Here is a 15,150-nt window from a genome sequence, read left to right on the forward strand (position 1 = left end):
TTTTAATTAAGAAATACCTATCCTCCACTGTGAAAAAGAACTTATTCCATTTCTCAATGAGGAGTTTAATTTTGTTTAGAATATTACTAAAATTAACATTTATGACACACAGTCAAGCCCACAGACCTACCCTGCTTGAAACCTACCTGCTGTCAAGTCCCATAGAAGACTGCCTCTTTCCATTTTTTGTGTAATTAAAGTTACCAACAACCACACATTCAAGCCCACAGACCTACCCTGCCTGGATTCTACCTGCTGCCAAGTCCTGTCAAAGACTGCCTCCCTCCATCTTTTGTGTAATTAAAGAATGTCCTGCTAAAAGTTACTTTTTAATCTCTTGCCAGTTCTGTTATTCAACTGGTGGCTGCATCTTGCACATCTCTGGGCTGGTACCTATTCTTCCATCTTCCAGCTACACTGTTCACCCCCTCTCCTGCCTTCTACAGATAGTCTTGCTCCTAGGATCCCTGTCTACTGTGTTCCCATCTCTGATTATTTTCTCTAGCTTGACCCTCCTAAGATTACTCTATCCTGTTGGCCTTTACTAGCTTCTTTAATTGGTCCTGATACCTCCTCCCCCACCGACCTTTTCAGATCATCTCTGTGCCTTTCTCTACTCCCTCCTGCCTCTCCTGCTTCCACTGATGCCAAACTTACCAGTATTGCTGATTGTCTTTTTTGGAGACTCTGGAGATTGCTGTGGGTAAAGCCCCGCTCTGTTCGCCCTCACTTCACTCGGGCTCTCTTCGCTCCCCTACCTTCATTTCCACCCATCCCTACAACAATTACTTTTATTCTCTCCAACCCCCTTCCTGCCTGCTCAACCACTCACACTCCACTTCCTGCCTGCAGCCACTCACATCTATATACTTATCACGGTTTACTATTGAAATGTCGAATGGCACTACATCGACTGTACTATAGTCGATCACGGAAGTTCAAAAATAGTAATGTCGACGACAAAAAAACAATCTAGGAATGGTTTTAACATGGGTCGAGGTAGGTGTTCAGTATTATTCAGAACTACAGACATCTCCCCTACCTCGACCCATGTTAAAACACAGTCCTAGATTGTTTTTTTGTCGTCAACATTACTATTTTCGAACTTCCGTGTTCGACTATAGTACAGTCGATGTAGTGCCGTTCGACATTTCAATAGTAAACCACTTATCACTATCAACTGTATCACTTCCTATTCTCAAAACTACCACATCCACACATTTCACACCTTTACTGTCCATACAAACTAAGATGCAATGTTTATACTTTATCTTGCCAATTCTTACACTGCTCTCTGCTCTAACTTCCTATCACACCAACCTTTCCCAGCCTTGCATATACTCTCCTACCTCATATATCCCCATACCTCCCCCTTCTTCTTACTCCTTCATAATCTCCCCATCTCTCTTCAACTTCTCCTATAACTGCTTTTATAAGCTTACTACATTACAGAACTACCCTCTCTCTTATTAATCCAAACCAAAACTACACTACCAGCTCTTATTACTAGCTCATCTTACTTCTTTACAAAGTAACATACTTCTTGCTGATGACATGCACCCCAATCCTGCCCCCTTCCCCATATCCATACACCCCACAACCTTTCCTCTATCTCCCTCTCCTCATCCATCTCACTCTCCCCATCCTCCCTATTACCAGACCTCATTACACAAACACCTATCTATCTATTACCTAAATATTCAAAGCCTCACTAACAAACTCACTGAGCTGCATACCTGGATTGCTCATACCACCCCTCATATCCTAACCTTATCCAAAACTTAGCTAAAACCCCACATAACAAACAACGAAGTACTCCCACCCAGCAATAATATCTACTGCTCTGATAGAATCTCAAAAAAAGGGGATGGCGTAGCCATCCTCTAATATGATAACCTTAACCTCTCACCTATCACCATCCCTACTCCAGACTTCCACCCACAAAAAATCTGTCATTGTCTATGTATATACCCCCCTGGAAACACTATTCCAACCCTGGAATCTATCCTATCCTGGTTCTCACACAGTATACCATATGAATCCCTCATCCCTGGTGATGTTAACATTGACTGGTCCAAACTTACAACTAACTCTCCACAACTTAGTATCAACCTATAGGGATTCCACCAACTGATAACATCACCCACCCACCTGCACGATACCTCTTCTTCCAACTCTACTACTGACTAGATCCTCATAACTCCCCTAACCTTTACCATAATCCAACTACCTTACCAAACTCGTTAAGTGACCATCTTCCTACTTCCATTCTATGACACTCTGCCTAACTACCCAAACTACACTCATATAGTGAGTGTAGTAAACTCTCCAACTTTAATACCACCCAGTTCAGTTCAATTATCTCTAGTATTGAGGGGGCCATCTTCAAACAGATCCCTCTCAATGACAAAGTACTTAAATTTATTCAAATGTTCCTAGATACCCTTAACTCCCTTGCCCCTACCAGGAGAATTAGAATCAAATCTAATTTCTCTCTCTGGCTTTCTAAGGAAACTAAATCCCTCATGCATAAATGTGATAGAGTACCTGGAAAGCCTAGACTAAAACCAAAGAACCTCCCCTGTTACAAAACTGCAAAGAAAATCAGAACCTTGTCAAAAAACAAGTTAACAAAGACAAAAAAATTCTACTATAACTCTACCCAAATTAACAGCAAATCCAATCCAGGTAAATTCTGGACTACTTTAAATAAAATTCTTCATCCAGGATCTCCTTCCAAGCCCTCCTCTTTCCCAAATAACACCCCTCTAGAAACTGCTACCCTTCTCAATAGACACTTCATTGACACTGTCCAAAAACTCACAACCTCTAACTCCAACACAAATTCCCTCTCTACCCCTCCCAACTTTCTTAACAATAACCTTTTCACCTTTCAACCTATTCCTACTTCCTACATTAAATCAGTTCTACTGAAGCTTAAACCCTCCTCTCCCTCCTCTGACCATCTCCCATCCACTTTCCTCAAACTAGCCACTGAATCCATAGCCTATCCAGTATACCTATTAATCAAGAAATCTATTCAGGAAGCAACAGTGTCAGAGATTTGGAAATCCTTCTTAACCATCCCCCTGCATAAAGGGGGGAACTCAACTGACCCATATAACTTTAGACCAATTGCCATCCTCTCCCCTCTCTCTAAAATACTCGAAAAAGGTATTCATACACAGCTTCTAAACTATCTCCTCCAGCAAAACCTTCTCATACCTACTCGACATGGCTTCCAGCCTAACCACAGCACTGCTATAGCCCTCCTATCATTTACACATGCTGTCATTGAGGCCATGATAACAACCAACTCATATCCTGTCTTTTCCTCAACCTCTCCATAGCTTTTGACACTGTCTTTCACCCTATACTTCTATCTAAACACCAAGTCTTGCACCTGTCACGACCCTACCTAAGTCCCCTACAATCCTATATTTTACTCTATTCTACATCTTTCTGTTTTTCTCTCATATTGCCCAAGCATCTTACTCTACCTCTTTCCACATTATACATGTATTTTCATCTCTCACACCCCACACGTCTTCTTCTTCTTTCGGCTTTTCCCAGTTAGGGGTCACCATAGCAGATCACATTGTCCGCTCATGATTGGCAGTGGTGTTTTACGGTTTCGAATTGCCAGCCTGGCGCCCAACCTTCCACAGAAGGCACACACATGCACACACTCACACCTAGGGCCAATTTAGAGTTGTCCAATCCACCTGCAGCATGTCTTTGGGATGTGGGAGGAAACCGGGGCACCCAGAGGAATCCCAGGCGACCACAGGGAGGACATGCAGACTCCGCACAGAAGACATCCCAGCCAAGGATCGAACCGGAGAACCTCTTGCTGTGAGGTGGCAATGCTAACCATTGCACCACCATGTCCGCCCTCACACCCCACACTTCTACTGTCCCTAAAATACTACTTCATTAGCACATACTACTCCACCACTTCAATAATTGTATGGATTGCACGGACAGCTGTATTGCTGAACATTTAATAAAAAAAAATTCTTAACTATTTTTACTGTACTTCTCTTTTATTATTATTGTGCATATATCTCTTGATCTGATGTACCTTAATTATTTCCGTATCTTGGACTGTGAATTATTATGTATTGTAAACCGTCTGTAACTGGAGCTTTTCTCCTCGGGTTTCCACTGAAAATGGGTTTCTGACCCAGATGGACTAACCCTGTAAACAAATGTCAACAAATAAATAAATAAATAAATGATTTCATCTACTTCATTAGTTAAGGTGATCCCTTGACTGTAGCTATATATTTAGCAAACTGTTTATTTATATTATTCTTATTAGAATTTATAAGTAGGATCTTAATTTTATTTTCATTACATTTAAGCCCAGATATTTTCTGAAATAAACTATAACATCCAATAGTGCTTGCAATGAATTTTTATGATCACTCAAAGTTAATAAAATGTCATCAGCAAATAGCTGAATCTTTGATATTAAAGTATCAGAGAAGTGAATTCCTTTAATATGTGAGTTCATCCTAATATAGTTTGCAAAAGGTTCAATGACTAAAGCAAATCACAGAGGAGATAAAGGGCAACCCTGTTTCATATACTTAATAATTTAACTGAAGTAGATGCACTTGACCCAGTCTTAATATTAGCTAAAGAATTTTCATACAGGTGTTTAATTACTTGAGTAAACTCCTGTGAAAATCAATATTCCGCCAGAGCTTGAAACAAATAGCCTGGCTCACTGAATTGAATGCATTATTTATATCTAAGCTTACTATAGTCATTTTATGTCCTTTACAATTAACAGAATCTATTATTGTGAGGGTTCTTTATTTTAACATGTCTTATGACAAAATAAAAGTTAATAAATAAGCATAGTTTTATGTTTAATACACAATAATAGTGTATATTTCTAATACCTAATCTGAAATAGTTTTATCAGCAGGAAGCAGTATGGAGGGAGGTTTGGAATGGCAGGTGGGGGTTTAGCCAAGGGGCCCACAAAAAGATTCAAATTGAGTCCCACCATTGCCTAAGTCAGCCCTTGGGGGGGGGGGGGGTGTGATGAGCACTATTAGAGAAGTGAGAACTTCTCTAGCAAGTGAGATTGGTGACAGACCATCCCCAGGTTAAAATGATAGAACATATATAACTTGTGTATGAACTTTAAGAGTGGGAAAACTCTGAAGCTTCAAGAAATGGCTGTACAGATGTTTGTAAAAAGGTTTAATGAAATGCAATTCATCACTATTTTTTTATGGTAAGTATATTAACTGCAACAAGAGTTGCCTTTTAAAATCGTATCTGAAGAAATAACAAGTTGATCATGTGAGTGTTTACACAGGATCTGATTGGTTCATGGTAGTTATTTAAAGTGCTGTAAAGAGTGTTAAAACTGGTTCCGATGAAGTCATGAGTAGATGAAAGTGATAAACTTGTTTTGTTATTTTTAATAAAAGTTTATAGTACTGACAGTATGCATGTGTAGATTTTGCTCTTGGAAGATTTTGGTAAATTTGAACAAGATTGTTTGGTATTGAAGAATGTCCCTGGGTGACATGTAGAGTCTTTTTTTGGTTTGTGATGTTCATAGGTTCATAGGTAGGTACTAGGCTATTGGCCCCAGGGCCTATATAAGCCTAGCCAAACGGTACCCTGGCTTTTGCCACCCAAGAAAATTATTTTCCTGTACCCCTGATAAGCAGAGCCACAGAAGTGACCCCCATGGTGAATTTTCTATCTCCCATCTAATCATCAAGATTTTTCTTGAAGAGTGCTAATGAGGAACTTTGTTTGATATAGATAGGTAGTTGTTCCAGAGTATGGGAAGTCTGTGGGACAGGAATCCATCCCTTCAGCATGTTCTGTTTATTGTGGTGACAAGGTTTAGTTCCCTAGATCATGTAGCTTGGATGGATTGGGATTTCTTTAAGTGGAGCATGTCCAACAGCTCTTGGTTTGACATAGCTTTGTATGTTAGGCAGAGATTGCCTCTGAGTAGGCGATATGCGACAGAGTAAAGCTGGAGTTTTTTGAGACTGTCTGCATAGGGCATCTGTTTGAGGCCGGTAATCCTCTTTGTGAGGTATTTCTGTGGCCTTTCCAGTTGTTGTAGATGTCTTGTGAGGTACATACCAAAAGGGGCGTTGTACTCTATAATGGGTCTAATGAGTGATGAGTAGAGGGGTGGTTTTAGTGATATGAAGTTTCTTAAATAAAGGACAGTTGAGAATGGGTGGATGGGTTCCATAAGATCTGGATACCTGAGGGATTCTTTGAAATTAGTGAACATAAACATTTTACTTGGCTGGCATTATTCTGCAATGCACATGAATTATACGAGTTTCACGCATTAAAATCTGTTCCAGGTATTGTAGTTTTGTCAATTGTCCTCATTCACTATTCACTTGCAATGATTAGCAAGGTAAATGCGTGGATCTATACCACAGTAACAAAAGAAAAAACAGAGAGACAGATGGAAAACTAACTAAGTGGACTAAAACAACTTTATTATAGAAAATGCCAATGCTTAAATATGTAGGCATCATAGAGAGTATAAAGAAAAATATCACCACATTACTATTCTGAGCCAACATAATTTCCCCCTTCTTCTACAAGTCTACTAGAGCATGAAAATAAATTATTCTCTTACAATGAGAATATGGCCTTTCCTTTATAACTTCATCCTCAAAATGTACTCCAGCGATATGCAAACAATCAAAAACAGAACCTGTAGATTCATTATTCTATCCCCAAAGACACCACTGCAAAATATTATAAAAAGCAAAATAATACTGTCAGAGAGGCAAACTCTTTTTATGTTGTCAGCTATATAAATGCCTATAAAATCAATCTTTCCCACTGACATCCAAACTCATATGATCCCTACCTACCTACTTATAAACCTCAAAAATCATAACATCTCTACTCCCATCCATCCCAACTCCAAGCTTCACAGCACAGACCATAGCTTCTCAATTCTCATTCCCAAACTCTTGGAATCTTTCCCCTCCCATCTCATGCAAGCATCTTCCTTAAAGTACACTTCAAAGAAGCAAGCAAAGATGAATGTGTCATCTCTGTCAACATTATGTAATCTCTCTATTAGCTTCTTTCTCTACCAGTTCTATAAATGTATTGTCTCCCTACCTACCTTCTCACTGACAAAGAGTCTAGAGCTGTCTTCTTGTATATGGTGTATATAGAAATTTTGCTATAATTCCTCCCAAATTGACAATATTGGTCTAAATTACTTTTTTACTGCATTCTTATGTCCACCATTTTGTACTGCACTGTTATTGTCACCATTTTGTACTACACCTCCTTCTATATTGTTTAATGTATTACTTGTTCTCTTTTATCATTGGCTAAGACTGAAATTGCTTAGTTGTGATCAATGCTCTACCTCAATTAACAAATTAAAACTAAAGAAAAAAGTTTAAATCATGTTTTTTGGCATATAATCATTGAATATAAACCATATGAAAATAAATGTAAAGAATGACAAATTTACACTGAAACAAATGCATGACCAAATAAAGCCATAATGCAGGGAATTATTGACAAACTGCTTTCATCAGACTTCATCAGACTATGTGTAAATGTAATCCCACACCGCCACCACTAGTGTTTAAAATACATGACACAATATGCTAAACTGAAGTAATGAGGCATCCAAAAACCCATGCCTACTGTAAAACCATTGGTTATGCAGCTTGTACGAACCATTGCACTATATGGCTTTTGTTTTGCAGTCCATACAGAGAAGAATAGGATGCCATTTCTTTTCTCAATAGCTGTTTCCTCAAGCTGTAGCTTATCAAGTTTCAAGTGCTGAATTTTCTACAATTTTAAAATTACCTAAAGTCAACTAGTCAGGTAGTTCAACTCATCAAACACTGTGCTTCTTGTTGGCTGATAGAAATGTTTTAAAAATAAGCATTTTTTGCAGGAGTGACACACCCATGTTCATAGGTGTTTAGTAGGCTAATGACCAGAAGGTCCTTTTTAAGCCTAGCCATGCATCCTAAACCTCTGACAAGTTCTGGTACACTTGATAAGTGTAAGCAGGGCTTCAGAGATGAAACACTTTCAAGCAGGGGACTAGGAGATGAACCATTTACAGTCTGCCTGTGTCCATTAGAGACATTGATGCCAAACTAGGGATGAATTTCCTGTTCCCCGTTCAATGTCCAAGTTGTACTTGAATTGGATTAGCAAAGATCTCTGCTTCATATGGATGGGGAGCCTGTTCCAGAGAAGGAGTCATCTTTGTGAAAATATATGTCTCTTCAGCAGGCCTTATTTATATCACAGGCAAGGTTTATTTATTTAGAATGGGTAATTCTGGTGTTTTTTGTTTTCTGGATAATGTTTTGTGGCTATGCAGGTGGTCAAATTAGGGTGGAGTTCAACAATGCCTTCTATGCTAGGCATAAATGTCCTCTCATCAACTTGTAGGAAACAGAATACTGGGATGAGTTTTGTGATGGTCTGCAGAGGACATGTTACTTACACCCTGTATTCTTTTATTGAGGAACCTCTGTGGACATTCAAATTGTTGGATGTGCCAGGTTAGGTATATACCTAAAGGGGAACTGTATTCAGGTGGATATCATAACCGTGAAAGCAGATAATGCCGAACAGCATTACATCGAACACAAAACTGCGAACGCTGACAATAGTGAAGCCACAGAACATTGAATTCTTACCCAGGGCAAGAATTCAGTGGTCCATTCCGCGGCTTCACTATTTCCTCCACTGTGGCACGATCTCGGAGTTGGTATATTTAAGTAGAGGGGGTGTGGGGGGCACAACCCCCCCCATGTCGGGGTGTGTGGGGGCAAAGCCCCCCACATTAGACATAAGTTTTTGGTGTGCTTGTGTTTTGTGTGTGTGTGTTTCTCGGAACAGCAAATTTTTTTCCCAGTTCAAGCTTATAGTGTTTGATATTTTGGAAGTTTGATAATGTGATATACACCCATTATATTCAATGATGGGTCTGATGAATGCTGAATACAGTGGAACAATGACCTCCTTAGACCTAAATGCCATACCTTTATTTGTTGTACAACATAGAATGATTTACATGATGGTCAAAGGCTAGATTACTGTCTATATGTGTCCCAAAGTCACTGGATTGATTCATATGGTTGGGTTGTCAATCTGATAGTTATCAGGGTGGATAACTTCCTGAAGGATGTGGTTATACGTTTCTTGGCATTTAGCTTTAATCCATGTCTCTGACACATGTTATTTATCTGTGTCAACCCTTCCTGGAGAACATTAATGTCAGTGGAGGATTTTATGACTGCTCCCAATTTGCAATTGTCTGCAAATTTGGTCAGCCAGAGGCTGTTGACATTGGCATTGACTTCAGAAAAATAAATGCCAGAAAGATGCAGTCTCAGGACCGTTCCCTGAGGGATTCCACTTGTGGCCATCCTCATTTTAAATGTGGACTCCTCATTTCTAACTAGGTCCTGTCTGTGAGCCAGCTAGCTATTGACAGGGTGACATAAGGGTTTATACCCAACCTCTTGAGTTTGTCACCAATGCCAGAGTGGGAACAGTATCACCGCATCTCCTATTACTTGTATACCAACTCTGAGACTGTACAATCACAAGGAAAGGGAAACCCTATATGGCTGTTTCTGTCTATCCTTGATTGTACAATCTCATGTTACAATTTAACACTCAACAAATGGAACACTCAACTACAGGAAATCAGTCGGCCACCTCTCAATGAGTTGTTCCATGATAAGAGTAACTGTTGCCAAAGTTACAGGTTTTATGCTGCATAAAAGTATATATGCCTTGTTTTTTGTGCTTTAGTTTGAATGTTTTCTTTCCAGCAATAAAGCATTTTACTGTGTCTACCAGGATAAATGTGGATCTAAAATGCATATATCAGACATAAAATAGATGCCATTATTGTGGAAGGTTTTAAAAAATATTACAGACAAAATATTTTTACACTGATGTCCTTTTGTATGTTGCTTCTAAAATATTTGTGGGTTGAATGGTAACAAAGAGTATCTGAGCACTGTGGCTTTAACTAGTTCAGTTTTGCTATCACATTTTTATAAATTAATCATCAGATAATCATGGGGGCCAGAACCATAGAGTGAGGGGGGTGGGGAGCCCCCCCCCCCACTTTTGCAGATAATCCAACCTCCCAACTGTCCCAAATTATATGCTGACATCATCACTCGGTGCACGTATTTCTGGGTTTGCGAGCGGGAACAGAAATGGACGTTTTTTAGCTGCTGCTTATCTTCTGCTGGGAGGTTTCTTTAGCTGCTGCGAGGACTGAAGATGGAGTCTGGAAATGGACATTCGGTTTTATTTAGCTGCTGGGAGGATGGAGTCTGGACGCTTTTCAGAGTGAGTAAGCTGGTGTCTGAAAGAAACACAGAAAAGATGTGTGTGTGTGTGTGAAAATGCCCCCAACAGGATACATCTGGTGGCTAGAGGTACTCAGGCTCAAACCCTGCACCTTGGGTACAGGTAAAAAGAGCCTAAAGTCCCTAGCCACCATCAATTGTGAATTTATGCCTCACATTTATGTTCTGTTCCTCTGGTGTTCAGGAGTGGTAAAACAAAACCTTTTATTCTAGCAATTTTCTAAGGTTATATAATCAGTATTTGAATGTGTCCCTATTTTGGGGCTGTATTCCCCCATTATTGGCTTTGTTCTACATTTTTGTGCTAAGAGGTTAACAGCTATGGTGAGAAGTGAGAACTGAATTCACCAAATGATATGATAGCCATTTAAGTTTGTCTTCCTGTCTTTCAAGAAACTGCTGGTTTAGCTTATTGGTATGTTGCTCTGACTGTAATATGCAGGGTTCTGCGTTCAAGACTTGGTAGTGAAATGCATGGTCGTAACACAACATTTTATGCAAGTAACTTTCCAAAATTATACAAGCAATGTTTAAAATGTGTCCCTGGTTTTTGGCCTTTTGCCCCCCCCCCCCAATTAAAAATAAGTTTAAGAAGCTGTGCAACATGCCTATGGCTTACACCACTGTAATTCTATATTTATATATTGTGTGTAGAAGTAGACTGTTATCATGGAAATGTTCTGAATAGGGCAGTTTTGTCATTATTGGTGCATGCACTTTGCTTCATTCCCTACTGGAAAAATGTTCAAACAATACATTTAAAATGCAGTTGTGTGTGGAAGTAGACTGTTATCATGGAAATGTTCTGAATAGGGCAGTTTTGTCATTATTGGTGCATGCATTTTGCTTCATTGCCTACTGGAAAAATGTTCAAACAATACATTTAAAATGCAATTGTGTGTGGAAGTAACTGTTATCATGGACATTTTCGGAATAGGGCAGTTTTGTCATTATTGGTGCATGCATTTTGCTACATTGCCTACTGGAAAAATGTTCAAACAATAAATTTAAAATGCAGTTGTGTGTGAAAGTAGACCTTTATGATGGAAATGTTCTGAATAGGGCAGTTTTGTCATTATTGGTTAATGCATTTTTGTTTCATTGCCTACTGGAAAAATGTTTAAATAATACATTTAAAATGTGCTCTAACTTAAGTCTAACAATTGTGCTGTATTATACAAGGAATACAATTTAATACAATCATGAAGGTGAATCAAGGAATGCATACATGTATGCATGGCCCTAAAATGTGTTTGAAAACAGCCCAGAGAAAAGTGTGAAAGGCTCAAAATCATGGGCAAATTTTAAGCTTTACTCTTGTTGCCAAAGCAATGGATGAAGGTAAAACAGTTCACACCACATTACCATGACCTGGCCAAGCCTTTTGACACAATCCCCTGCTCAGGTGTAGTACAAAAGATGAATAATGTAGGAGCAAACACTTACATCACCAGCTGCATTGCCAGCTTGGCTCACAGGATGCAGGAGATCAAAACAGGGGAAGAGACCAGTCACCAATGGAGTCCCCCAGGGTTCGGTGCTGAGACTTTTTTTGTTTGGCATATACATCTCAAAAGTAAAAGGAAATACCAAAGACCTTTGGCCAGTTAAGTTTGAGATGACCTAGCAGAAGTTATTGAATCCCCAAATGACTTAACCATCATGCAGAAAGGCTTGTCCCAAATAATAACTGGTGTCAAAATCATGACAATGCCCTCTGAGAACTGATCCAATTGTTTGGCATTTGGGAACTTGTGTGTACAGTGACCTAACTTTTGACCAACATGTGCCCAGCATCATAAGAAAGCCTTTCTATATTGCACAGATTATAAACAAATTGATTATGACTGGATCTAGAAATGTTGTTTCCCCCCTTTACAAAGCTCTCATTATGTCAATCATTTTGTATAATGCTCAGTTTGGCATGTATCTGTCCAGCCCCATGCAACAACTGGAATATCTTCAGAGATACCTTACTAAAAGGATACAAGTCCTAAACAATAGGTCTTCATTGGACTACCTCAAAGATTTATTATTATACTCAGTATCCTACAGAGTGCTTAGAGGTGACATGTCTGGCATACAAAGCATCCTCCGACATAATACAGATGGACCTAGTGAACATCAGCAAGTCAAATATCATCAGAAATACTCAGTCCAAGAATCTAAACTGAATGTTGTGGAGAGATGGATATACATCACAGAGGCGACCACTGTTCCGGAACAGACTATCCATAAAAATAAAGCAAAGCTCATCCATCCATATTCAAATGCAACTTGGATCTAAGGATGGGTAATAGAAAATGTACTCCAGGATTTCCCCTCATGCCACTAATGGATAGAGGCAGTTCCTAAATGCTGCATCCCTTACATGACCCCCCTCAAATTATCTATGGTATGATCACAGTTGTTCTCACTAGGGCTAATATACAATTATCAGCCATGGGGATAGCTAAGACCAATCAGGAAATGTTAATTCAAGCACCAAAAGGGAATTGGCTAAGCTTAAAATGTCCTCCAAGTGAACCTATGTTGTGGTAGCAAATAATTATAAAAAATTACCCTTTTTTAGTTCACTAAGTGCCCCTGTCACCCCCCCCCCCAGTCTTTAACAGCTTCCGGCGCCTATGCAGATAATTGAATAAGTGGATCAAGCTTGTAAACCCTTTTTCACTACAACCCAGGCAGCAGTAATGAGGAAGACAGCAAAAGATAAGCACATATGGAATTTAGAGTACAGATCAAACAGCAGTTGCTTGGGAGATGGGAAGAAACAAAAGAGTTCTCAAAAGAAATCCATGTGGTCAGATAAGGAATACAAAAACTACAAGGACAATAAGTGGAAATCGTGATCAAACCCTAGATCTTGAGACATTAACACTAACCACTGTGACATCATGTAAAGTATGAGCACTGATCAAGGATTTAGAAGATGTACCTGGTGACCTTAAGCAACAAAAAGTGAATGTGAATTCAAGAAATGAGAGGTGCTGACCCTGATAAAAAGGTGGTAACCTAAACTTGGGAGGTAGATCCAACTGTGGGCAGTTTTGTAATGAATATGAAATAAGGAGATGGGCATGGGTTTTTATGGGCAATAAATAATGGACCTAAAATTAGGAGCTGGTGGATGTGATCTTAGACAGCATCAAACACAACTCTCAGAAGATAAAAAAAAAAATAATATCACAAAGAGGGAATGTAAAAAAGAAGACCAGTAAGCAGAAGTTAAAAAATAGAAGTTCAAGTTATGGCATGCTGCAAAGTGAAGGATTTGATGTAGAAGGTCTAACACAGGTTTACATCACAGCATGATGGAACAAGTTTACATAGTAAGGAGAAACAAGAAGATCAGGAGACATCTGAAGAAGAAATATGGACATGGTAAATAAAACGAGATTTAATATGGTGTAATATCTACGCAAAAGAAAAAGCAAAACTAATCAATGCAAAAAGAGCAGCACCAAAGATATTTGAAGAGAAATACATGTAAAAGAATCCAGACAAGGAGAACTTTACAATACAAAAAATAATAAGACACAGGAAAAGCAGAAAAGGAGATTAGTAATGGAGAAGCTAAATAAATAGAAACTGAAGTTATGGAGTACCTGCAAAGTGAAGGATTCAGTGCAAAAAACTTCATTCAGAAAGCACCACAACAGAATAGAGCAATGGAACTCCAAATTAAGGGGAAATCAGTGGAATGGGAAGCAATTGGTCAGGTGCCATATGAAGATATTTTGGAGCCTTCCACAGGAAACCATTATAAATGTTCATTTGAAGCTGAACAGCTAGGGAAGGGACAGGAAAATGTGGAAACTCTGACATAGTTAATCTTGGGGAGTGATAGGCCAGTGAGTTCCCATATGACAGAGCAATGAATGGCACAGGATGAAATTGAAGAAAATGTGCCACAGGAAGATGCAATAGAATGTTCTATAGAATGTCCCCAGCAAATGGAAAACAAAAAAATGTGCTCGCAGTTTAGAAGAAAATGAGCTAAGAGAAGCGTTACTTGACTTAACAGAAACAGATAGACATGTTAAGATCAATGAAAGAAATAGACTGCAGAAGGTCAGTAAAACTCAAAATGTCAAAAGTGTGATAAAACAAATGAACACATAATTAGGACTGTCCATAGAGATCCATGCAATATAACAGAAATAGGATATATTACTGTGTAGCTAAATTAATAACTAATAAAGTTGTACCAAATGAACACAAGGTAGTGAGGGAGAGAAAGGGGAGAAATTGGTTACCACCATGGAAGTATCAAAAAGAGAAAACTATAAAGCAACTAAGACAAGAAGTGGCACTGTTAGAAGAGTATAGAAGATGGAACAAGTCAACAAAAATACTTAGAAAGATAGATGTGATAAAAGCAAGGCACAGTATTGGAACAGATCAGGATCTATTATGCACTATTGCAAATAACAAACTAAAAATCTCAGCATAGGTGGAAAAACTTAGAAGACACACAGATAAATATAAATGAAAAGTACAAAATAAGCAATTTATTGATGATCCAAAAAAGTTTTATAGAGAACTGGAAAACAAAGTAAAAGGAATTGAAAGACCGCCAACCACCAAAAAAAAAAGAAGAAATAGATACATTTTGGAGAAGTATTTATGAAGATCATGTAGAACATAGAAAGATGCTAAATGGATAGAAGAAGTAAAAGAAAGAATAACAAGTTTAAAGGTGCAGGATATGAAATGGAATGAAGTAACAGCCAGAGAGATTGAAACA

Source organism: Protopterus annectens, chromosome 2.part0 (genome assembly GCF_019279795.1).
Source record: "Protopterus annectens isolate FY-2018-M chromosome 2.part0, PAN1.0, whole genome shotgun sequence".
Lineage (NCBI taxonomy): Eukaryota > Metazoa > Chordata > Ceratodontiformes > Protopteridae > Protopterus > Protopterus annectens.